Below are 21,620 nucleotides of genomic sequence, written 5' to 3'. Positions count from 1 at the left end.
GTGTCCCATCGCAAGTTACATTCAAGCCCTTATGACGCTGATCAAACAAGAGGTGGCAAATCAGCTTCAATCGCTTAGTGCCATCTCAGTCGCTTGCAGAAGGTACCTCACCCTATGTGATACAATGGCGAGTTGTCGCTATTACCAAAGCGGCGGCGGCGGCGCCGACGACGACGACGACGACGACGACCACAATCGCGAGGGTCTTTATCAGGGGTAGAAAATACATCACAAGAACTAAGTATTTCACGTCGGCATTCTCCGCAGACTGCCAAAAGCTGCAGATTCTGGTGCCCACTTTAATAGCACCATTCACACTATTCATTTGCGAGAGCATTTCTTAAATACCGCACCCATTCATAATTTTTTTTTATCCCTGACCGCTTTTTTCGAAAGGGCCACGGTGGGAGGGGCTGTTACAAAATTCATTTGCCTCCTGTGAGGATCGAACTCACGACCTCTGGTTTACTAGACCAGCGCTCTGCCACTGAGCTAAGGAGGCGCCTCCTAGCGCCCTTTTCGGGTACTTTGTTCTTACAGAGTAGTGAATCGGAGCCCTTCAGCTCGAAACGCACCGCATGAGCGACCCTTATTTGCATTTAGTTAGCACAGCTGCTGCTTTCCTACACATCTCACACTATATCGATGTACAACTAAAATTCCAAAACAACACATTTATTTCATTTCAGAGTCACTTTCAGCTTCAAATACCGTTCCTCTGATATTCATACGAAGCTAGGCATCGTCGTAACCCGTTACGTTCATTACGCAAGGCTCACGAGAGGGGCGCATGTTGGATCCGCGTAGACACAAAATTTTGCGCCGCCCAGCGTGGGGCTCGAACCCACGACCCTGAGATTAAGAGTCTCATGCTCTACCGACTGAGCTAGCCGGGCTGCACGCAACGCGTTACGAGCCATACAATACTGATTTGACCTGCGACCATCTATTGAAGATTCTTTTGACTACAACTTATTTCCTGCTGCCACAAATCAGCTACAATCCTATTCAATGAAAAATTGTCTCCGAAAGGCATCAAATCTGCTTGAAATGATACGTGGCTATCAGCACCATTATTCAACACACATGCTCGACAGTGCGCAGACGCCTGTGGCGTAGCCCTTGGCTCCTGAATCAGATGCAGTAGTTACAACAAAAACTCTCCTGAACGGCACTGTGCCGAAAACTTCGCTACAGATCACCCTTGTCTTGCTTGTGCTTCTGGTAGACGCCGGTTTTGTAGCCAGGAAGCGGACAGCAGCAACTTCCAACTAGTTTTAGAGTACTCAAACAACACAGTAAAACAGCATGCATCTTTTGCAGAACAGGAAAAACTCGACCGTGACAGGATTCGAACCTGCAATCTTCGGATCCGAAGTCCGACGCCTTATCCATTAGGCCACACGGTCACTGGTGCAGTATACTTCTCCACACACACTTCATTTTCGCCATTTGTACACTTGGCAGAATGAATTTCCCATCTTTGACGCAGTTCTCCATCTCAAATTTCAGTACTAAAAGTACGACGCTACTTCTTGCTGTGTCCCATCGCAAGTTACATTCAAGCCCTTATGACGCTGATCAAACAAGAGGTGGCAAATCAGCTTCAATCGCTTAGTGCCATCTCAGTCGCTTGCAGAAGGTACCTCACCCTATGTGATACAATGGCGAGTTGTCGCTATTACCAAAGCGGCGGCGGCGGCGCCGACGACGACGACGACGACGACGACAATCGCGAGGGTCTTTATCAGGGGTAGAAAATACATCACAAGAACTAAGTATTTCACGTCGGCATTCTCCGCAGACTGCCAAAAGCTGCAGATTCTGGTGCCCACTTTAATAGCACCATTCACACTATTCATTTGCGAGAGCATTTCTTAAATACCGCACCCATTCATAATTTTTTTTATCCCTGACCGCTTTTTTCGAAAGGGCCACGGTGGGAGGGGCTGTTACAAAATTCATTTGCCTCCTGTGAGGATCGAACTCACGACCTCTGGTTTACTAGACCAGCGCTCTGCCACTGAGCTAAGGAGGCGCCTCCTAGCGCCCTTTTCGGGTACTTTGTTCTTACAGAGTAGTGAATCGGAGCCCTTCAGCTCGAAACGCACCGCATGAGCGACCATTATTTGCATTTAGTTAGCACAGCTGCTGCTTTCCTACACATCTCACACTATATCGATGTACAACTAAAATTCCAAAACAACACATTTATTTCATTTCAGAGTCACTTTCAGCTTCAAATACCGTTCCTCTGATATTCATACGAAGCTAGGCATCGTCGTAACCCGTTACGTTCATTACGCAAGGCTCACGAGAGGGGCGCATGTTGGATCCGCGTAGACACAAAATTTTGCGCCGCCCAGCGTGGGGCTCGAACCCACGGCCCTGAGATTAAGAGTCTCATGTACTACCGACTGAGCTAGCCGGGCTGCACGCAACGCGTTACGAGCCATACAATACTGATTTGACCTGCGACCATCTATTGAAGATTCTTTTGACTACAACTTATTTCCTGCTGCCACAAATCAGCTACAATCCTATTCAATGAAAAATTGTCTCCGAAAGGCATCAAATCTGCTTGAAATGATACGTGGCTATCAGCACCATTATTCAACACACATGCTCGACAGTGCGCAGACGCCTGTGGCGTAGCCCTTGGCTCCTGAATCAGATGCAGTAGTTGCAACAAAAACTCTCCTGAACGGCACTGTGCCGAAAACTTCGCTACAGATCACCCTTGTCTTGCTTGTGCTTCTGGTAGACGCCGGTTTTGCAGCCAGGAAGCGGACAGCAGCAACTTCCAACTAGTTTTAGAGTACTCAAACAACACAGTAAAACAGCATGCATCTTTTGCAGAACAGGAAAAACTCGACCGTGACAGGATTCGAACCTGCAATCTTCGGATCCGAAGTCCGAGCCTTATCCATTAGGCCACACGGTCACTGGTGCAGTATACTTCTCCACACACACTTCATTTTCGCCATTTGTACACTTGGCAGAATGAATTTCCCATCTTTGACGCAGTTCTCCATCTCAAATTTCAGTACTAAAAGTACGACGCTACTTCTTGCTGTGTCCCATCGCAAGTTACATTCAAGCCCTTATGACGCTGATCAAACAAGAGGTGGCAAATCAGCTTCAATCGCTTAGTGCCATCTCAGTCGCTTGCAGAAGGTACCTCACCCTATGTGATACAATGGCGAGTTGTCGCTATTACCAAAGCGGCGGCGGCGGCGCCGACGACGACGACGACGACGACGACCACAATCGCGAGGGTCTTTATCAGGGGTAGAAAATACATCACAAGAACTAAGTATTTCACGTCGGCATTCTCCGCAGACTGCCAAAAGCTGCAGATTCTGGTGCCCACTTTAATAGCACCATTCACACTATTCATTTGCGAGAGCATTTCTTAAATACCGCACCCATTCATAATTTTTTTTTATCCCTGACCGCTTTTTTCGAAAGGGCCACGGTGGGAGGGGCTGTTACAAAATTCATTTGCCTACTGTGAGGATCGAACTCACGACCTCTGGTTTACTAGACCAGCGCTCTGCCACTGAGCTAAGGAGGCGCCTCCTAGCGCCCTTTTCGGGTACTTTGTTCTTACAGAGTAGTGAATCGGAGCCCTTCAGCTCGAAACGCACCGCATGAGCGACCATTATTTGCCTTTAGTTAGCACAGCTGCTGCTTTCCCACACATCTCACACTATATCGATGTACAACTAAAATTCCAAAACAACACATTTATTTCATTTCAGAGTCACTTTCAGCTTCAAATACCGTTCCTCTGATATTCATACGAAGCTAGGCATCGTCGTAACCCGTTACGTTCATTACGCAAGGCTCACGAGAGGGGCGCATGTTGGATCCGCGTAGACACAAAATTTTGCGCCGCCCAGCGTGGGGCTCGAACCCACGACCCTGAGATTAAGAGTCTCATGCTTTACCGACTGAGCTAGCCGGGCTGCACGCAACGCGTTACGAGCCATACAATACTGATTTGACCTGCGACCATCTATTGAAGATTCTTTTGACTACAACTTATTTCCTGCTGCCACAAATCAGCTACAATCCTATTCAATGAAAAATTGTCTCCGAAAGGCATCAAATCTGCTTGAAATGATACGTGGCTATCAGCACCATTATTCAACACACATGCTCGACAGTGCGCAGACGCCTGTGGCGTAGCCCTTGGCTCCTGAATCAGATGCAGTAGTTCCAACAAAAACTCTCCTGAACGGCACTGTGCCGAAAACTTCGCTACAGATCACCCTTGTCTTGCTTGTGCTTCTGGTAGACGCCGGTTTTGCAGCCAGGAAGCGGACAGCAGCAACTTCCAACTAGTTTTAGAGTACTCAAACAACACAGTAAAACAGCATGCATCTTTTGCAGAACAGGAAAAACTCGACCGTGACAGGATTCGAACCTGCAATCTTCGGATCCGAAGTCCGACGCCTTATCCATTAGGCCACACGGTCACTGGTGCAGTATACTTCTCCACACACACTTCATTTTCGCCATTTGTACACTTGGCAGAATGAATTTCCCATCTTTGACGCAGTTCTCCATCTCAAATTTCAGTACTAAAAGTACGACGCTACTTCTTGCTGTGTCCCATCGCAAGTTACATTCAAGCCCTTATGACGCTGATCAAACAAGAGGTGGCAAATCAGCTTCAATCGCTTAGTGCCATCTCAGTCGCTTGCAGAAGGTACCTCACCCTATGTGATACAATGGCGAGTTGTCGCTATTACCAAAGCGGCGGCGGCGGCGCCGACGACGACGACGACGACGACGACGACGACGACGACGACCACAATCGCGAGGGTCTTTATCAGGGGTAGAAAATACATCACAAGAACTAAGTATTTCACGTCGGCATTCTCCGCAGACTGCCAAAAGCTGCAGATTCTGGTGCCCACTTTAATAGCACCATTCACACTATTCATTTGCGAGAGCATTTCTTAAATACCGCACCCATTCATAATTTTTTTTTATCCCTGACCGCTTTTTTCGAAAGGGCCACGGTGGGAGGGGCTGTTACAAAATTCATTTGCCTCCTGTGAGGATCGAACTCACGACCTCTGGTTTACTAGACCAGCGCTCTGCCACTGAGCTAAGGAGGCGCCTCCTAGCGCCCTTTTCGGGTACTTTGTTCTTACAGAGTAGTGAATCGGAGCCCTTCAGCTCGAAACGCACCGCATGAGCGACCATTATTTGCCTTTAGTCAGCACAGCTGCTGCTTTCCCACACATCTCACACTATATCGATGTACAACTAAAATTCCAAAACAACACATTTATTTCATTTCAGAGTCACTTTCAGCTTCAAATACCGTTCCTCTGATATTCATACGAAGCTAGGCATCGTCGTAACCCGTTACGTTCATTACGCAAGGCTCACGAGAGGGGCGCATGTTGGATCCGCGTAGACACAAAATTTTGCGCCGCCCAGCGTGGGGCTCGAACCCACGACCCTGAGATTAAGAGTCTCATGCTCTACCGACTGAGCTAGCCGGGCTGCACGCAACGCGTTACGAGCCATACAATACTGATTTGACCTGCGACCATCTATTGAAGATTCTTTTGACTACAACTTATTTCCTGCTGCCACAAATCAGCTACAATCCTATTCAATGAAAAATTGTCTCCGAAAGGCATCAAATCTGCTTGAAATGATACGTGGCTATCAGCACCATTATTCAACACACATGCTCGACAGTGCGCAGACGCCTGTGGCGTAGCCCTTGGCTCCTGAATCAGATGCAGTAGTTCCAACAAAAACTCTCCTGAACGGCACTGTGCCGAAAACTTCGCTACAGATCACCCTTGTCTTGCTTGTGCTTCTGGTAGACGCCGGTTTTGCAGCCAGGAAGCGGACAGCAGCAACTTCCAACTAGTTTTAGAGTACTCAAACAACACAGTAAAACAGCATGCATCTTTTGCAGAACAGGAAAAACTCGACCGTGACAGGATTCGAACCTGCAATCTTCGGATCCGAAGTCCGACGCCTTATCCATTAGGCCACACGGTCACTGGTGCAGTATACTTCTCCACACACACTTCATTTTCGCCATTTGTACACTTGGCAGAATGAATTTCCCATCTTTGACGCAGTTCTCCATCTCAAATTTCAGTACTAAAAGTACGACGCTACTTCTTGCTGTGTCCCATCGCAAGTTACATTCAAGCCCTTATGACGCTGATCAAACAAGAGGTGGCAAATCAGCTTCAATCGCTTAGTGCCATCTCAGTCGCTTGCAGAAGGTACCTCACCCTATGTGATACAATGGCGAGTTGTCGCTATTACCAAAGCGGCGGCGGCGGCGCCGACGACGACGACGACGACGACGACGACGACGACAATCGCGAGGGTCTTTATCAGGGGTAGAAAATACATCACAAGAACTAAGTATTTCACGTCGGCATTCTCCGCAGACTGCCAAAAGCTGCAGATTCTGGTGCCCACTTTAATAGCACCATTCACACTATTCATTTGCGAGAGCATTTCTTAAATACCGCACCCATTCATAATTTTTTTTATCCCTGACCGCTTTTTTCGAAAGGGCCACGGTGGGAGGGGCTGTTACAAAATTCATTTGCCTCCTGTGAGGATCGAACTCACAACCTCTGGTTTACTAGACCAGCGCTCTGCCACTGAGCTAAGGAGGCGCCTCCTAGCGCCCTTTTCGGGTACTTTGTTCTTACAGAGTAGTGAATCGGAGCCCTTCAGCTCGAAACGCACCGCATGAGCGACCATTATTTGCATTTAGTTAGCACAGCTGCTGCTTTCCTACACATCTCACACTATATCGATGTACAACTAAAATTCCAAAACAACACATTTATTTCATTTCAGAGTCACTTTCAGCTTCAAATACCGTTCCTCTGATATTCATACGAAGCTAGGCATCGTCGTAACCCGTTACGTTCATTACGCAAGGCTCACGAGAGGGGCGCATGTTGGATCCGTGTAGACACAAAATTTTGCGCCGCCCAGCGTGGGGCTCGAACCCACGACCCTGAGATTAAGAGTCTCATGCTCTACCGACTGAGCTAGCCGGGCTGCACGCAACGCGTTACGAGCCATACAATACTGGTTTGACCTGCGACCATCTATTGAAGATTCTTTTGACTACAACTTATTTCCTGCTGCCACAAATCAGCTACAATCCTATTCAATGAAAAATTGTCTCCGAAAGGCATCAAATCTGCTTGAAATGATACGTGGCTATCAGCACCATTATTCAACACACATGCTCGACAGTGCGCAGACGCCTGTGGCGTAGCCCTTGGCTCCTGAATCAGATGCAGTAGTTCCAACAAAAACTCTCCTGAACGGCACTGTGCCGAAAACTTCGCTACAGATCACCCTTGTCTTGCTTGTGCTTCTGGTAGACGCCGGTTTTGCAGCCAGGAAGCGGACAGCAGCAAACTTCCAACTAGTTTTAGAGTACTCAAACAACACAGTAAAACAGCATGCATCTTTTGCAGAACAGGAAAAACTCGACCGTGACAGGATTCGAACCTGCAATCTTCGGATCCGAAGTCCGAGCCTTATCCATTAGGCCACACGGTCACTGGTGCAGTATACTTCTCCACACACACTTCATTTTCGCCATTTGTACACTTGGCAGAATGAATTTCCCATCTTTGACGCAGTTCTCCATCTCAAATTTCAGTACTAAAAGTACGACGCTACTTCTTGCTGTGTCCCATCGCAAGTTACATTCAAGCCCTTATGACGCTGATCAAACAAGAGGTGGCAAATCAGCTTCAATCGCTTAGTGCCATCTCAGTCGCTTGCAGAAGGTACCTCACCCTATGTGATACAATGGCGAGTTGTCGCTATTACCAAAGCGGCGGCGGCGGCGCCGACGACGACGACGACGACGACGACGACGACAATCGCGAGGGTCTTTATCAGGGGTAGAAAATACATCACAAGAACTAAGTATTTCACGTCGGCATTCTCCGCAGACTGCCAAAAGCTGCAGATTCTGGTGCCCACTTTAATAGCACCATTCACACTATTCATTTGCGAGAGCATTTCTTAAATACCGCACCCATTCATAATTTTTTTTATCCCTGACCGCTTTTTTCGAAAGGGCCACGGTGGGAGGGGCTGTTACAAAATTCATTTGCCTCCTGTGAGGATCGAACTCACGACCTCTGGTTTACTAGACCAGCGCTCTGCCACTGAGCTAAGAAGGCGCCTCCTAGCGCCCTTTTCGGGTACTTTGTTCTTACAGAGTAGTGAATCGGAGCCCTTCAGCTCGAAACGCACCGCATGAGCGACCATTATTTGCATTTAGTTAGCCCAGCTGCTGCTTTCCTACACATCTCACACTATATCGATGTACAACTAAAATTCCAAAACAACACATTTATTTCATTTCAGAGTCACTTTCAGCTTCAAATACCGTTCCTCTGATATTCATACGAAGCTAGGCATCGTCGTAACCCGTTACGTTCATTACGCAAGGCTCACGAGAGGGGCGCATGTTGGATCCGCGTAGACACAAAATTTTGCGCCGCCCAGCGTGGGGCTCGAACCCACGACCCTGAGATTAAGAGTCTCATGTACTACCGACTGAGCTAGCCGGGCTGCACGCAACGCGTTACGAGCCATACAATACTGATTTGACCTGCGACCATCTATTGAAGATTCTTTTGACTACAACTTATTTCCTGCTGCCACAAATCAGCTACAATCCTATTCAATGAAAAATTGTCTCCGAAAGGCATCAAATCTGCTTGAAATGATACGTGGCTATCAGCACCATTATTCAACACACATGCTCGACAGTGCGCAGACGCCTGTGGCGTAGCCCTTGGCTCCTGAATCAGATGCAGTAGTTACAACAAAAACTCTCCTGAACGGCACTGTGCCGAAAACTTCGCTACAGATCACCCTTGTCTTGCTTGTGCTTCTGGTAGACGCCGGTTTTGCAGCCAGGAAGCGGACAGCAGCAACTTCCAACTAGTTTTAGAGTACTCAAACAACACAGTAAAACAGCATGCATCTTTTGCAGAACAGGAAAAACTCGACCGTGACAGGATTCGAACCTGCAATCTTCGGATCCGAAGTCCGACGCCTTATCCATTAGGCCACACGGTCACTGGTGCAGTATACTTCTCCACACACACTTCATTTTCGCCATTTGTACACTTGGCAGAATGAATTTCCCATCTTTGACGCAGTTCTCCATCTCAAATTTCAGTACTAAAAGTACGACGCTACTTCTTGCTGTGTCCCATCGCAAGTTACATTCAAGCCCTTATGACGCTGATCAAACAAGAGGTGGCAAATCAGCTTCAATCGCTTAGTGCCATCTCAGTCGCTTGCAGAAGGTACCTCACCCTATGTGATACAATGGCGAGTTGTCGCTATTACCAAAGCGGCGGCGGCGGCGCCGACGACGACGACGACGACGACGACGACAATCGCGAGGGTCTTTATCAGGGGTAGAAAATACATCACAAGAACTAAGTATTTCACGTCGGCATTCTCCGCAGACTGCCAAAAGCTGCAGATTCTGGTGCCCACTTTAATAGCACCATTCACACTATTCATTTGCGAGAGCATTTCTTAAATACCGCACCCATTCATAATTTTTTTTATCCCTGACCGCTTTTTTCGAAAGGGCCACGGTGGGAGGGGCTGTTACAAAATTCATTTGCCTCCTGTGAGGATCGAACTCACGACCTCTGGTTTACTAGACCAGCGCTCTGCCACTGAGCTAAGAAGGCGCCTCCTAGCGCCCTTTTCGGGTACTTTGTTCTTACAGAGTAGTGAATCGGAGCCCTTCAGCTCGAAACGCACCGCATGAGCGACCATTATTTGCATTTAGTTAGCCCAGCTGCTGCTTTCCTACACATCTCACACTATATCGATGTACAACTAAAATTCCAAAACAACACATTTATTTCATTTCAGAGTCACTTTCAGCTTCAAATACCGTTCCTCTGATATTCATACGAAGCTAGGCATCGTCGTAACCCGTTACGTTCATTACGCAAGGCTCACGAGAGGGGCGCATGTTGGATCCGCGTAGACACAAAATTTTGCGCCGCCCAGCGTGGGGCTCGAACCCACGACCCTGAGATTAAGAGTCTCATGTACTACCGACTGAGCTAGCCGGGCTGCACGCAACGCGTTACGAGCCATACAATACTGATTTGACCTGCGACCATCTATTGAAGATTCTTTTGACTACAACTTATTTCCTGCTGCCACAAATCAGCTACAATCCTATTCAATGAAAAATTGTCTCCGAAAGGCATCAAATCTGCTTGAAATGATACGTGGCTATCAGCACCATTATTCAACACACATGCTCGACAGTGCGCAGACGCCTGTGGCGTAGCCCTTGGCTCCTGAATCAGATGCAGTAGTTACAACAAAAACTCTCCTGAACGGCACTGTGCCGAAAACTTCGCTACAGATCACCCTTGTCTTGCTTGTGCTTCTGGTAGACGCCGGTTTTGCAGCCAGGAAGCGGACAGCAGCAACTTCCAACTAGTTTTAGAGTACTCAAACAACACAGTAAAACAGCATGCATCTTTTGCAGAACAGGAAAAACTCGACCGTGACAGGATTCGAACCTGCAATCTTCGGATCCGAAGTCCGACGCCTTATCCATTAGGCCACACGGTCACTGGTGCAGTATACTTCTCCACACACACTTCATTTTCGCCATTTGTACACTTGGCAGAATGAATTTCCCATCTTTGACGCAGTTCTCCATCTCAAATTTCAGTACTAAAAGTACGACGCTACTTCTTGCTGTGTCCCATCGCAAGTTACATTCAAGCCCTTATGACGCTGATCAAACAAGAGGTGGCAAATCAGCTTCAATCGCTTAGTGCCATCTCAGTCGCTTGCAGAAGGTACCTCACCCTATGTGATACAATGGCGAGTTGTCGCTATTACCAAAGCGGCGGCGGCGGCGCCGACGACGACGACGACGACGACGACGACAATCGCGAGGGTCTTTATCAGGGGTAGAAAATACATCACAAGAACTAAGTATTTCACGTCGGCATTCTCCGCAGACTGCCAAAAGCTGCAGATTCTGGTGCCCACTTTAATAGCACCATTCACACTATTCATTTGCGAGAGCATTTCTTAAATACCGCACCCATTCATAATTTTTTTTATCCCTGACCGCTTTTTTCGAAAGGGCCACGGTGGGAGGGGCTGTTACAAAATTCATTTGCCTCCTGTGAGGATCGAACTCACGACCTCTGGTTTACTAGACCAGCGCTCTGCCACTGAGCTAAGAAGGCGCCTCCTAGCGCCCTTTTCGGGTACTTTGTTCTTACAGAGTAGTGAATCGGAGCCCTTCAGCTCGAAACGCACCGCATGAGCGACCATTATTTGCATTTAGTTAGCACAGCTGCTGCTTTCCTACACATCTCACACTATATCGATGTACAACTAAAATTCCAAAACAACACATTTATTTCATTTCAGAGTCACTTTCAGCTTCAAATACCGTTCCTCTGATATTCATACGAAGCTAGGCATCGTCGTAACCCGTTACGTTCATTACGCAAGGCTCACGAGAGGGGCGCATGTTGGATCCGCGTAGACACAAAATTTTGCGCCGCCCAGCGTGGGGCTCGAACCCACGACCCTGAGATTAAGAGTCTCATGTACTACCGACTGAGCTAGCCGGGCTGCACGCAACGCGTTACGAGCCAAACAATACTGATTTGACCTGCGACCATCTATTGAAGATTCTTTTGACTACAACTTATTTCCTGCTGCCACAAATCAGCTACAATCCTATTCAATGAAAAATTGTCTCCGAAAGGCATCAAATCTGCTTGAAATGATACGTGGCTATCAGCACCATTATTCAACACACATGCTCGACAGTGCGCAGACGCCTGTGGCGTAGCCCTTGGCTCCTGAATCAGATGCAGTAGTTACAACAAAAACTCTCCTGAACGGCACTGTGCCGAAAACTTCGCTACAGATCACCCTTGTCTTGCTTGTGCTTCTGGTAGACGCCGGTTTTGCAGCCAGGAAGCGGACAGCAGCAACTTCCAACTAGTTTTAGAGTACTCAAACAACACAGTAAAACGGCATGCATCTTTTGCAGAACAGGAAAAACTCGACCGTGACAGGATTCGAACCTGCAATCTTCGGATCCGAAGTCCGACGCCTTATCCATTAGGCCACACGGTCACTGGTGCAGTATACTTCTCCACACACACTTCATTTTCGCCATTTGTACACTTGGCAGAATGAATTTCCCATCTTTGACGCAGTTCTCCATCTCAAATTTCAGTACTAAAAGTACGACGCTACTTCTTGCTGTGTCCCATCGCAAGTTACATTCAAGCCCTTATGACGCTGATCAAACAAGAGGTGGCAAATCAGCTTCAATCGCTTAGTGCCATCTCAGTCGCTTGCAGAAGGTACCTCACCCTATGTGATACAATGGCGAGTTGTCGCTATTACCAAAGCGGCGGCGGCGGCGCCGACGACGACGACGACGACGACGACAATCGCGAGGGTCTTTATCAGGGGTAGAAAATACATCACAAGAACTAAGTATTTCACGTCGGCATTCTCCGCAGACTGCCAAAAGCTGCAGATTCTGGTGCCCACTTTAATAGCACCATTCACACTATTCATTTGCGAGAGCATTTCTTAAATACCGCACCCATTCATAATTTTTTTTATCCCTGACCGCTTTTTTCGAAAGGGCCACGGTGGGAGGGGCTGTTACAAAATTCATTTGCCTCCTGTGAGGATCGAACTCACGACCTCTGGTTTACTAGACCAGCGCTCTGCCACTGAGCTAAGGAGGCGCCTCCTAGCGCCCTTTTCGGGTACTTTGTTCTTACAGAGTAGTGAATCGGAGCCCTTCAGCTCGAAACGCACCGCATGAGCGACCATTATTTGCATTTAGTTAGCACAGCTGCTGCTTTCCTACACATCTCACACTATATCGATGTACAACTAAAATTCCAAAACAACACATTTATTTCATTTCAGAGTCACTTTCAGCTTCAAATACCGTTCCTCTGATATTCATACGAAGCTAGGCATCGTCGTAACCCGTTACGTTCATTACGCAAGGCTCACGAGAGGGGCGCATGTTGGATCCGCGTAGACACAAAATTTTGCGCCGCCCAGCGTGGGGCTCGAACCCACGACCCTGAGATTAAGAGTCTCATGTACTACCGACTGAGCTAGCCGGGCTGCACGCAACGCGTTACGAGCCATACAATACTGATTTGACCTGCGACCATCTATTGAAGATTCTTTTGACTACAACTTATTTCCTGCTGCCACAAATCAGCTACAATCCTATTCAATGAAAAATTGTCTCCGAAAGGCATCAAATCTGCTTGAAATGATACGTGGCTATCAGCACCATTATTCAACACACATGCTCGACAGTGCGCAGACGCCTGTGGCGTAGCCCTTGGCTCCTGAATCAGATGCAGTAGTTACAACAAAAACTCTCCTGAACGGCACTGTGCCGAAAACTTCGCTACAGATCACCCTTGTCTTGCTTGTGCTTCTGGTAGACGCCGGTTTTGCAGCCAGGAAGCGGACAGCAGCAACTTCCAACTAGTTTTAGAGTACTCAAACAACACAGTAAAACAGCATGCATCTTTTGCAGAACAGGAAAAACTCGACCGTGACAGGATTCGAACCTGCAATCTTCGGATCCGAAGTCCGACGCCTTATCCATTAGGCCACACGGTCACTGGTGCAGTATACTTCTCCACACACACTTCATTTTCGCCATTTGTACACTTGGCAGAATGAATTTCCCATCTTTGACGCAGTTCTCCATCTCAAATTTCAGTACTAAAAGTACGACGCTACTTCTTGCTGTGTCCCATCGCAAGTTACATTCAAGCCCTTATGACGCTGATCAAACAAGAGGTGGCAAATCAGCTTCAATCGCTTAGTGCCATCTCAGTCGCTTGCAGAAGGTACCTCACCCTATGTGATACAATGGCGAGTTGTCGCTATTACCAAAGCGGCGGCGGCGGCGCCGACGACGACGACGACGACGACGACGACGACGACAATCGCGAGGGTCTTTACCAGGGGTAGAAAATACATCACAAGAACTAAGTATTTCACGTCGGCATTCTCCGCAGACTGCCAAAAGCTGCAGATTCTGGTGCCCACTTTAATAGCACCATTCACACTATTCATTTGCGAGAGCATTTCTTAAATACCGCACCCATTCATAATTTTTTTTATCCCTGACCGCTTTTTTCGAAAGGGCCACGGTGGGAGGGGCTGTTACAAAATTCATTTGCCTCCTGTGAGGATCGAACTCACGACCTCTGGTTTACTAGACCAGCGCTCTGCCACTGAGCTAAGGAGGCGCCTCCTAGCGCCCTTTTCGGGTACTTTGTTCTTACAGAGTAGTGAATCGGAGCCCTTCAGCTCGAAACGCACCGCATGAGCGACCATTATTTGCATTTAGTTAGCACAGCTGCTGCTTTCCTACACATCTCACACTATATCGATGTACAACTAAAATTCCAAAACAACACATTTATTTCATTTCAGAGTCACTTTCAGCTTCAAATACCGTTCCTCTGATATTCATACGAAGCTAGGCATCGTCGTAACCCGTTACGTTCATTACGCAAGGCTCACGAGAGGGGCGCATGTTGGATCCGCGTAGACACAAAATTTTGCGCCGCCCAGCGTGGGGCTCGAACCCACGACCCTGAGATTAAGAGTCTCATGTACTACCGACTGAGCTAGCCGGGCTGCACGCAACGCGTTACGAGCCATACAATACTGATTTGACCTGCGACCATCTATTGAAGATTCTTTTGACTACAACTTATTTCCTGCTGCCACAAATCAGCTACAATCCTATTCAATGAAAAATTGTCTCCGAAAGGCATCAAATCTGCTTGAAATGATACGTGGCTATCAGCACCATTATTCAACACACATGCTCGACAGTGCGCAGACGCCTGTGGCGTAGCCCTTGGCTCCTGAATCAGATGCAGTAGTTACAACAAAAACTCTCCTGAACGGCACTGTGCCGAAAACTTCGCTACAGATCACCCTTGTCTTGCTTGTGCTTCTGGTAGACGCCGGTTTTGCAGCCAGGAAGCGGACAGCAGCAACTTCCAACTAGTTTTAGAGTACTCAAACAACACAGTAAAACAGCATGCATCTTTTGCAGAACAGGAAAAACTCGACCGTGACAGGATTCGAACCTGCAATCTTCGGATCCGAAGTCCGACGCCTTATCCATTAGGCCACACGGTCACTGGTGCAGTATACTTCTCCACACACACTTCATTTTCGCCATTTGTACACTTGGCAGAATGAATTTCCCATCTTTGACGCAGTTCTCCATCTCAAATTTCAGTACTAAAAGTACGACGCTACTTCTTGCTGTGTCCCATCGCAAGTTACATTCAAGCCCTTATGACGCTGATCAAACAAGAGGTGGCAAATCAGCTTCAATCGCTTAGTGCCATCTCAGTCGCTTGCAGAAGGTACCTCACCCTATGTGATACAATGGCGAGTTGTCGCTATTACCAAAGCGGCGGCGGCGGCGCCGACGACGACGACGACGACGACGACGACGACGACAATCGCGAGGGTCTTTATCAGGGGTAGAAAATACATCACAAGAACTAAGTATTTCACGTCGGCATTCTCCGCAGACTGCCAAAAGCTGCAGATTCTGGTGCCCACTTTAATAGCACCATTCACACTATTCATTTGCGAGAGCATTTCTTAAATACCGCACCCATTCATAATTTTTTTTATCCCTGACCGCTTTTTTCGAAAGGGCCACGGTGGGAGGGGCTGTTACAAAATTCATTTGCCTCCTGTGAGGATCGAACTCACGACCTCTGGTTTACTAGACCAGCGCTCTGCCACTGAGCTAAGGAGGCGCCTCCTAGCGCCCTTTTCGGGTACTTTGTTCTTACAGAGTAGTGAATCGGAGCCCTTCAGCTCGAAACGCACCGCATGAGCGACCATTATTTGCATTTAGTTAGCACAGCTGCTGCTTTCCTACACATCTCACACTATATCGATGTACAACTAAAATTCCAAAACAACACATTTATTTCATTTCAGAGTCACTTTCAGCTTCAAATACCGTTCCTCTGATATTCATACGAAGCTAGGCATCGTCGTAACCCGTTACGTTCATTACGCAAGGCTCACGAGAGGGGCGCATGTTGGATCCGCGTAGACACAAAATTTTGCGCCGCCCAGCGTGGGGCTCGAACCCACGACCCTGAGATTAAGAGTCTCATGTACTACCGACTGAGCTAGCCGGGCTGCACGCAACGCGTTACGAGCCATACAATACTGATTTGACCTGCGACCATCTATTGAAGATTCTTTTGACTACAACTTATTTCCTGCTGCCACAAATCAGCTACAATACTATTCAATGAAAAATTGTCTCCGAAAGGCATCAAATCTGCTTGAAATGATACGTGGCTATCAGCACCATTATTCAACACACATGCTCGACAGTGCGCAGACGCCTGTGGCGTAGCCCTTGGCTCCTGAATCAGATGCAGTAGTTCCAACAAAAACTCTCCTGAACGGCACTGTGCCGAAAACTTCGCTACAGATCACCCTTGTCTTGCTTGTGCTTCTGGTAGACGCCGGTTTTGCAGCCAGGAAGCGGACAGCAGCAACTTCCAACTAGTTTTAGAGTACTCAAACAACACAGTAAAACAGCATGCATCTTTTGCAGAACAGGAAAAACTCGACCGTGACAGAATTCGAACCTGCAATCTTCGGATCCGAAGTCCGACGCCTTATCCATTAGGCCACACGGTCACTGGTGCAGTATACTTCTCCACACACACTTCATTTTCGCCATTTGTACACTTGGCAGAATGAATTTCCCATCTTTGACGCAGTTCTCCATCTCAAATTTCAGTACTAAAAGTACGACGCTACTTCTTGCTGTGTCCCATCGCAAGTTACATTCAAGCCCTTATGACGCTGATCAAACAAGAGGTGGCAAATCAGCTTCAATCGCTTAGTGCCATCTCAGTCGCTTGCAGAAGGTACCTCACCCTATGTGATACAATGGCGAGTTGTCGCTATTACCAAAGCGGCGGCGGCGGCGCCGACGACGACGACGACGACGACGACGACGACGACCACAATCGCGAGGGTCTTTATCAGGGGTAGAAAATACATCACAAGAACTAAGTATTTCACGTCGGCATTCTCCGCAGACTGCCAAAAGCTGCAGATTCTGGTGCCCACTTTAATAGCACCATTCACACTATTCATTTGCGAGAGCATTTCTTAAATACCGCACCCATTCATAATTTTTTTTATCCCTGACCGCTTTTTTCGAAAGGGCCACGGTGGGAGGGGCTGTTACAAAATTCATTTGCCTCCTGTGAGGATCGAACTCACGACCTCTGGTTTACTAGACCAGCGCTCTGCCACTGAGCTAAGGAGGCGCCTCCTAGCGCCCTTTTCGGGTACTTTGTTCTTACAGAGTAGTGAATCGGAGCCCTTCAGCTCGAAACGCACCGCATGAGCGACCATTATTTGCATTTAGTTAGCACAGCTGCTGCTTTCCTACACATCTCACACTATATCGATGTACAACTAAAATTCCAAAACAACACATTTATTTCATTTCAGAGTCATTTTCAGCTTCAAATACCGTTCCTCTGATATTCATACGAAGCTAGGCATCGTCGTAACCCGTTACGTTCATTACGCAAGGCTCACGAGAGGGGCGCATGTTGGATCCGCGTAGACACAAAATTTTGCGCCGCCCAGCGTGGGGCTCGAACCCACGACCCTGAGATTAAGAGTCTCATGTACTACCGACTGAGCTAGCCGGGCTGCACGCAACGCGTTACGAGCCATACAATACTGATTTGACCTGCGACCATCTATTGAAGATTCTTTTGACTACAACTTATTTCCTGCTGCCACAAATCAGCTACAATCCTATTCAATGAAAAATTGTCTCCGAAAGGCATCAAATCTGCTTGAAATGATACGTGGCTATCAGCACCATTATTCAACACACATGCTCGACAGTGCGCAGACGCCTGTGGCGTAGCCCTTGGCTCCTGAATCAGATGCAGTAGTTCCAACAAAAACTCTCCTGAACGGCACTGTGCCGAAAACTTCGCTACAGATCACCCTTGTCTTGCTTGTGCTTCTGGTAGACGCCGGTTTTGCAGCCAGGAAGCGGACAGCAGCAACTTCCAACTAGTTTTAGAGTACTCAAACAACACAGTAAAACAGCATGCATCTTTTGCAGAACAGGAAAAACTCGACCGTGACAGGATTCGAACCTGCAATCTTCGGATCCGAAGTCCGACGCCTTATCCATTAGGCCACACGGTCACTGGTGCAGTATACTTCTCCACACACACTTCATTTTCGCCATTTGTACACTTGGCAGAATGAATTTCCCATCTTTGACGCAGTTCTCCATCTCAAATTTCAGTACTAAAAGTACGACGCTACTTCTTGCTGTGTCCCATCGCAAGTTACATTCAAGCCCTTATGACGCTGATCAAACAAGAGGTGGCAAATCAGCTTCAATCGCTTAGTGCCATCTCAGTCGCTTGCAGAAGGTACCTCACCCTATGTGATACAATGGCGAGTTGTCGCTATTACCAAAGCGGCGGCGGCGGCGCCGACGACGACGACGACGACGACGACGACGACCACAATCGCGAGGGTCTTTATCAGGGGTAGAAAATACATCACAAGAACTAAGTATTTCACGTCGGCATTCTCCGCAGACTGCCAAAAGCTGCAGATTCTGGTGCCCACTTTAATAGCACCATTCACACTATTCATTTGCGAGAGCATTTCTTAAATACCGCACCCATTCATAATTTTTTTTATCCCTGACCGCTTTTTTCGAAAGGGCCACGGTGGGAGGGGCTGTTACAAAATTCATTTGCCTCCTGTGAGGATCGAACTCACGACCTCTGGTTTACTAGACCAGCGCTCTGCCACTGAGCTAAGGAGGCGCCTCCCAGCGCCCTTTTCGGGTACTTTGTTCTTACAGAGTAGTGAATCGGAGCCCTTCAGCTCGAAACGCACCGCATGAGCGACCATTATTTGCATTTAGTTAGCACAGCTGCTGCTTTCCTACACATCTCACACTATATCGATGTACAACTAAAATTCCAAAACAACACATTTATTTCATTTCAGAGTCACTTTCAGCTTCAAATACCGTTCCTCTGATATTCATACGAAGCTAGGCATCGTCGTAACCCGTTACGTTCATTACGCAAGGCTCACGAGAGGGGCGCATGTTGGATCCGCGTAGACACAAAATTTTGCGCCGCCCAGCGTGGGGCTCGAACCCACGACCCTGAGATTAAGAGTCTCATGTACTACCGACTGAGCTAGCCGGGCTGCACGCAACGCGTTACGAGCCATACAATACTGATTTGACCTGCGACCATCTATTGAAGATTCTTTTGACTACAACTTATTTCCTGCTGCCACAAATCAGCTACAATCCTATTCAATGAAAAATTGTCTCCGAAAGGCATCAAATCTGCTTGAAATGATACGTGGCTATCAGCACCATTATTCAACACACATGCTCGACAGTGCGCAGACGCCTGTGGCGTAGCCCTTGGCTCCTGAATCAGATGCAGTAGTTACAACAAAAACTCTCCTGAACGGCACTGTGCCGAAAACTTCGCTACAGATCACCCTTGTCTTGCTTGTGCTTCTGGTAGACGCCGGTTTTGCAGCCAGGAAGCGGACAGCAGCAACTTCCAACTAGTTTTAGAGTACTCAAACAACACAGTAAAACAGCATGCATCTTTTGCAGAACAGGAAAAACTCGACCGTGACAGGATTCGAACCTGCAATCTTCGGATCCGAAGTCCGACGCCTTATCCATTAGGCCACACGGTCACTGGTGCAGTATACTTCTCCACACACACTTCATTTTCGCCATTTGTACACTTGGCAGAATGAATTTCCCATCTTTGACGCAGTTCTCCATCTCAAATTTCAGTACTAAAAGTACGACGCTACTTCTTGCTGTGTCCCATCGCAAGTTACATTCAAGCCCTTATGACGCTGATCAAACAAGAGGTGGCAAATCAGCTTCAATCGCTTAGTGCCATCTCAGTCGCTTGCAGAAGGTACCTCACCCTATGTGATACAATGGCGAGTTGTCGCTATTACCAAAGCGGCGGCGGCGACGACGACGACGACGACGACGACGACGACGACAATCGCGAGGGTCTTTATCAGGGGTAGAAAATACATCACAAGAACTAAGTATTTCACGTCGGCATTCTCCGCAGACTGCCAAAAGCTGCAGATTCTGGTGCCCACTTTAATAGCACCATTCACACTATTCATTTGCGAGAGCATTTCTTAAATACCGCACCCATTCATAATTTTTTTTATCCCTGACCGCTTTTTTCGAAAGGGCCACGGTGGGAGGGGCTGTTACAAAATTCATTTGCCTCCTGTGAGGATCGAACTCACGACCTCTGGTTTACTAGACCAGCGCTCTGCCACTGAGCTAAGGAGGCGCCTCCTAGCGCCCTTTTCGGGTACTTTGTTCTTACAGAGTAGTGAATCGGAGCCCTTCAGCTCGAAACGCACCGCATGAGCGACCATTATTTGCATTTAGTTAGCACAGCTGCTGCTTTCCTACACATCTCACACTATATCGATGTACAACTAAAATTCCAAAACAACACATTTATTTCATTTCAGAGTCACTTTCAGCTTCAAATACCGTTCCTCTGATATTCATACGAAGCTAGGCATCGTCGTAACCCGTTACGTTCATTACGCAAGGCTCACGAGAGGGGCGCATGTTGGATCCGCGTAGACACAAAATTTTGCGCCGCCCAGCGTGGGGCTCGAACCCACGACCCTGAGATTAAGAGTCTCATGTACTACCGACTGAGCTAGCCGGGCTGCACGCAACGCGTTACGAGCCATACAATACTGATTTGACCTGCGACCATCTATTGAAGATTCTTTTGACTACAACTTATTTCCTGCTGCCACAAATCAGCTACAATCCTATTCAATGAAAAATTGTCTCCGAAAGGCATCAAATCTGCTTGAAATGATACGTGGCTATCAGCACCATTATTCAACACACATGCTCGACAGTGCGCAGACGCCTGTGGCGTAGCCCTTGGCTCCTGAATCAGATGCAGTAGTTCCAACAAAAACTCTCCTGAACGGCACTGTGCCGAAAACTTCGCTACAGATCACCCTTGTCTTGCTTGTGCTTCTGGTAGACGCCGGTTTTGCAGCCAGGAAGCGGACAGCAGCAACTTCCAACTAGTTTTAGAGTACTCAAACAACACAGTAAAACAGCATGCATCTTTTGCAGAACAGGAAAAACTCGACCGTGACAGGATTCGAACCTGCAATCTTCGGATCCGAAGTCCGACGCCTTATCCATTAGGCCACACGGTCACTGGTGCAGTATACTTCTCCACACACACTTCATTTTCGCCATTTGTACACTTGGCAGAATGAATTTCCCATCTTTGACGCAGTTCTCCATCTCAAATTTCAGTACTAAAAGTACGACGCTACTTCTTGCTGTGTCCCATCGCAAGTTACATTCAAGC

At 47.7% G+C, this 21,620-nt stretch overlaps 42 non-coding genes across 42 annotated transcripts; all 42 read right to left on the bottom strand.

Moving 5' to 3' along the window:
* Positions 1 to 430: 430 nt before the first annotated feature.
* Positions 431 to 502, bottom strand: Trnat-agu (transfer RNA threonine (anticodon AGU)). Its single transcript has one exon. It is a non-coding gene; the product is annotated as a tRNA-Thr (tRNA).
* Positions 503 to 823: 321 nt separating this feature from the next.
* Trnak-cuu (transfer RNA lysine (anticodon CUU)) lies at positions 824 to 896 on the bottom strand. Its single transcript has one exon. It is a non-coding gene; the product is annotated as a tRNA-Lys (tRNA).
* Positions 897 to 1,336: 440 nt separating this feature from the next.
* Trnar-ucg (transfer RNA arginine (anticodon UCG)) lies at positions 1,337 to 1,409 on the bottom strand. Its single transcript has one exon. It is a non-coding gene; the product is annotated as a tRNA-Arg (tRNA).
* Positions 1,410 to 1,966: 557 nt separating this feature from the next.
* Positions 1,967 to 2,038, bottom strand: Trnat-agu (transfer RNA threonine (anticodon AGU)). Its single transcript has one exon. It is a non-coding gene; the product is annotated as a tRNA-Thr (tRNA).
* Positions 2,039 to 2,359: 321 nt separating this feature from the next.
* On the bottom strand, positions 2,360 to 2,432 carry Trnak-cuu (transfer RNA lysine (anticodon CUU)). Its single transcript has one exon. It is a non-coding gene; the product is annotated as a tRNA-Lys (tRNA).
* A 440-nt stretch (positions 2,433 to 2,872) lies between these two features.
* Trnar-ucg (transfer RNA arginine (anticodon UCG)) lies at positions 2,873 to 2,944 on the bottom strand. Its single transcript has one exon. It is a non-coding gene; the product is annotated as a tRNA-Arg (tRNA).
* A 561-nt stretch (positions 2,945 to 3,505) lies between these two features.
* Trnat-agu (transfer RNA threonine (anticodon AGU)) lies at positions 3,506 to 3,577 on the bottom strand. Its single transcript has one exon. It is a non-coding gene; the product is annotated as a tRNA-Thr (tRNA).
* A 321-nt stretch (positions 3,578 to 3,898) lies between these two features.
* On the bottom strand, positions 3,899 to 3,971 carry Trnak-cuu (transfer RNA lysine (anticodon CUU)). Its single transcript has one exon. It is a non-coding gene; the product is annotated as a tRNA-Lys (tRNA).
* A 440-nt stretch (positions 3,972 to 4,411) lies between these two features.
* On the bottom strand, positions 4,412 to 4,484 carry Trnar-ucg (transfer RNA arginine (anticodon UCG)). The gene has a single exon. It is a non-coding gene; the product is annotated as a tRNA-Arg (tRNA).
* A 576-nt stretch (positions 4,485 to 5,060) lies between these two features.
* Trnat-agu (transfer RNA threonine (anticodon AGU)) lies at positions 5,061 to 5,132 on the bottom strand. Its single transcript has one exon. It is a non-coding gene; the product is annotated as a tRNA-Thr (tRNA).
* A 321-nt stretch (positions 5,133 to 5,453) lies between these two features.
* On the bottom strand, positions 5,454 to 5,526 carry Trnak-cuu (transfer RNA lysine (anticodon CUU)). Its single transcript has one exon. It is a non-coding gene; the product is annotated as a tRNA-Lys (tRNA).
* Positions 5,527 to 5,966: 440 nt separating this feature from the next.
* On the bottom strand, positions 5,967 to 6,039 carry Trnar-ucg (transfer RNA arginine (anticodon UCG)). The gene has a single exon. It is a non-coding gene; the product is annotated as a tRNA-Arg (tRNA).
* Positions 6,040 to 6,605: 566 nt separating this feature from the next.
* On the bottom strand, positions 6,606 to 6,677 carry Trnat-agu (transfer RNA threonine (anticodon AGU)). The gene has a single exon. It is a non-coding gene; the product is annotated as a tRNA-Thr (tRNA).
* A 321-nt stretch (positions 6,678 to 6,998) lies between these two features.
* Positions 6,999 to 7,071, bottom strand: Trnak-cuu (transfer RNA lysine (anticodon CUU)). Its single transcript has one exon. It is a non-coding gene; the product is annotated as a tRNA-Lys (tRNA).
* A 441-nt stretch (positions 7,072 to 7,512) lies between these two features.
* On the bottom strand, positions 7,513 to 7,584 carry Trnar-ucg (transfer RNA arginine (anticodon UCG)). The gene has a single exon. It is a non-coding gene; the product is annotated as a tRNA-Arg (tRNA).
* Positions 7,585 to 8,147: 563 nt separating this feature from the next.
* Positions 8,148 to 8,219, bottom strand: Trnat-agu (transfer RNA threonine (anticodon AGU)). The gene has a single exon. It is a non-coding gene; the product is annotated as a tRNA-Thr (tRNA).
* A 321-nt stretch (positions 8,220 to 8,540) lies between these two features.
* Positions 8,541 to 8,613, bottom strand: Trnak-cuu (transfer RNA lysine (anticodon CUU)). The gene has a single exon. It is a non-coding gene; the product is annotated as a tRNA-Lys (tRNA).
* Positions 8,614 to 9,053: 440 nt separating this feature from the next.
* Trnar-ucg (transfer RNA arginine (anticodon UCG)) lies at positions 9,054 to 9,126 on the bottom strand. The gene has a single exon. It is a non-coding gene; the product is annotated as a tRNA-Arg (tRNA).
* A 560-nt stretch (positions 9,127 to 9,686) lies between these two features.
* Trnat-agu (transfer RNA threonine (anticodon AGU)) lies at positions 9,687 to 9,758 on the bottom strand. The gene has a single exon. It is a non-coding gene; the product is annotated as a tRNA-Thr (tRNA).
* A 321-nt stretch (positions 9,759 to 10,079) lies between these two features.
* Positions 10,080 to 10,152, bottom strand: Trnak-cuu (transfer RNA lysine (anticodon CUU)). Its single transcript has one exon. It is a non-coding gene; the product is annotated as a tRNA-Lys (tRNA).
* A 440-nt stretch (positions 10,153 to 10,592) lies between these two features.
* Trnar-ucg (transfer RNA arginine (anticodon UCG)) lies at positions 10,593 to 10,665 on the bottom strand. Its single transcript has one exon. It is a non-coding gene; the product is annotated as a tRNA-Arg (tRNA).
* Positions 10,666 to 11,225: 560 nt separating this feature from the next.
* Trnat-agu (transfer RNA threonine (anticodon AGU)) lies at positions 11,226 to 11,297 on the bottom strand. The gene has a single exon. It is a non-coding gene; the product is annotated as a tRNA-Thr (tRNA).
* Positions 11,298 to 11,618: 321 nt separating this feature from the next.
* On the bottom strand, positions 11,619 to 11,691 carry Trnak-cuu (transfer RNA lysine (anticodon CUU)). The gene has a single exon. It is a non-coding gene; the product is annotated as a tRNA-Lys (tRNA).
* A 440-nt stretch (positions 11,692 to 12,131) lies between these two features.
* Positions 12,132 to 12,204, bottom strand: Trnar-ucg (transfer RNA arginine (anticodon UCG)). Its single transcript has one exon. It is a non-coding gene; the product is annotated as a tRNA-Arg (tRNA).
* A 557-nt stretch (positions 12,205 to 12,761) lies between these two features.
* Trnat-agu (transfer RNA threonine (anticodon AGU)) lies at positions 12,762 to 12,833 on the bottom strand. The gene has a single exon. It is a non-coding gene; the product is annotated as a tRNA-Thr (tRNA).
* A 321-nt stretch (positions 12,834 to 13,154) lies between these two features.
* On the bottom strand, positions 13,155 to 13,227 carry Trnak-cuu (transfer RNA lysine (anticodon CUU)). The gene has a single exon. It is a non-coding gene; the product is annotated as a tRNA-Lys (tRNA).
* A 440-nt stretch (positions 13,228 to 13,667) lies between these two features.
* On the bottom strand, positions 13,668 to 13,740 carry Trnar-ucg (transfer RNA arginine (anticodon UCG)). The gene has a single exon. It is a non-coding gene; the product is annotated as a tRNA-Arg (tRNA).
* Positions 13,741 to 14,306: 566 nt separating this feature from the next.
* Positions 14,307 to 14,378, bottom strand: Trnat-agu (transfer RNA threonine (anticodon AGU)). The gene has a single exon. It is a non-coding gene; the product is annotated as a tRNA-Thr (tRNA).
* A 321-nt stretch (positions 14,379 to 14,699) lies between these two features.
* On the bottom strand, positions 14,700 to 14,772 carry Trnak-cuu (transfer RNA lysine (anticodon CUU)). Its single transcript has one exon. It is a non-coding gene; the product is annotated as a tRNA-Lys (tRNA).
* A 440-nt stretch (positions 14,773 to 15,212) lies between these two features.
* Positions 15,213 to 15,285, bottom strand: Trnar-ucg (transfer RNA arginine (anticodon UCG)). The gene has a single exon. It is a non-coding gene; the product is annotated as a tRNA-Arg (tRNA).
* A 566-nt stretch (positions 15,286 to 15,851) lies between these two features.
* Positions 15,852 to 15,923, bottom strand: Trnat-agu (transfer RNA threonine (anticodon AGU)). Its single transcript has one exon. It is a non-coding gene; the product is annotated as a tRNA-Thr (tRNA).
* A 321-nt stretch (positions 15,924 to 16,244) lies between these two features.
* On the bottom strand, positions 16,245 to 16,317 carry Trnak-cuu (transfer RNA lysine (anticodon CUU)). Its single transcript has one exon. It is a non-coding gene; the product is annotated as a tRNA-Lys (tRNA).
* Positions 16,318 to 16,757: 440 nt separating this feature from the next.
* Positions 16,758 to 16,830, bottom strand: Trnar-ucg (transfer RNA arginine (anticodon UCG)). Its single transcript has one exon. It is a non-coding gene; the product is annotated as a tRNA-Arg (tRNA).
* A 569-nt stretch (positions 16,831 to 17,399) lies between these two features.
* Positions 17,400 to 17,471, bottom strand: Trnat-agu (transfer RNA threonine (anticodon AGU)). Its single transcript has one exon. It is a non-coding gene; the product is annotated as a tRNA-Thr (tRNA).
* Positions 17,472 to 17,792: 321 nt separating this feature from the next.
* Positions 17,793 to 17,865, bottom strand: Trnak-cuu (transfer RNA lysine (anticodon CUU)). Its single transcript has one exon. It is a non-coding gene; the product is annotated as a tRNA-Lys (tRNA).
* A 440-nt stretch (positions 17,866 to 18,305) lies between these two features.
* Positions 18,306 to 18,378, bottom strand: Trnar-ucg (transfer RNA arginine (anticodon UCG)). Its single transcript has one exon. It is a non-coding gene; the product is annotated as a tRNA-Arg (tRNA).
* Positions 18,379 to 18,944: 566 nt separating this feature from the next.
* Trnat-agu (transfer RNA threonine (anticodon AGU)) lies at positions 18,945 to 19,016 on the bottom strand. The gene has a single exon. It is a non-coding gene; the product is annotated as a tRNA-Thr (tRNA).
* Positions 19,017 to 19,337: 321 nt separating this feature from the next.
* Positions 19,338 to 19,410, bottom strand: Trnak-cuu (transfer RNA lysine (anticodon CUU)). The gene has a single exon. It is a non-coding gene; the product is annotated as a tRNA-Lys (tRNA).
* A 440-nt stretch (positions 19,411 to 19,850) lies between these two features.
* On the bottom strand, positions 19,851 to 19,923 carry Trnar-ucg (transfer RNA arginine (anticodon UCG)). Its single transcript has one exon. It is a non-coding gene; the product is annotated as a tRNA-Arg (tRNA).
* Positions 19,924 to 20,483: 560 nt separating this feature from the next.
* Positions 20,484 to 20,555, bottom strand: Trnat-agu (transfer RNA threonine (anticodon AGU)). Its single transcript has one exon. It is a non-coding gene; the product is annotated as a tRNA-Thr (tRNA).
* A 321-nt stretch (positions 20,556 to 20,876) lies between these two features.
* Trnak-cuu (transfer RNA lysine (anticodon CUU)) lies at positions 20,877 to 20,949 on the bottom strand. Its single transcript has one exon. It is a non-coding gene; the product is annotated as a tRNA-Lys (tRNA).
* Positions 20,950 to 21,389: 440 nt separating this feature from the next.
* On the bottom strand, positions 21,390 to 21,462 carry Trnar-ucg (transfer RNA arginine (anticodon UCG)). Its single transcript has one exon. It is a non-coding gene; the product is annotated as a tRNA-Arg (tRNA).
* Between the last annotated feature and the right edge of the window lie 158 nt (positions 21,463 to 21,620).

The sequence above is a fragment of the Schistocerca cancellata genome, unplaced genomic scaffold, assembly GCF_023864275.1.
Source record: "Schistocerca cancellata isolate TAMUIC-IGC-003103 unplaced genomic scaffold, iqSchCanc2.1 HiC_scaffold_1109, whole genome shotgun sequence".
Classification (NCBI taxonomy): Eukaryota; Metazoa; Arthropoda; class Insecta; order Orthoptera; family Acrididae; genus Schistocerca; species Schistocerca cancellata.
The sequence above is the reverse complement of the archived record's forward strand: the minus strand, read 5'-3'. Positions and strand labels throughout refer to the sequence as shown.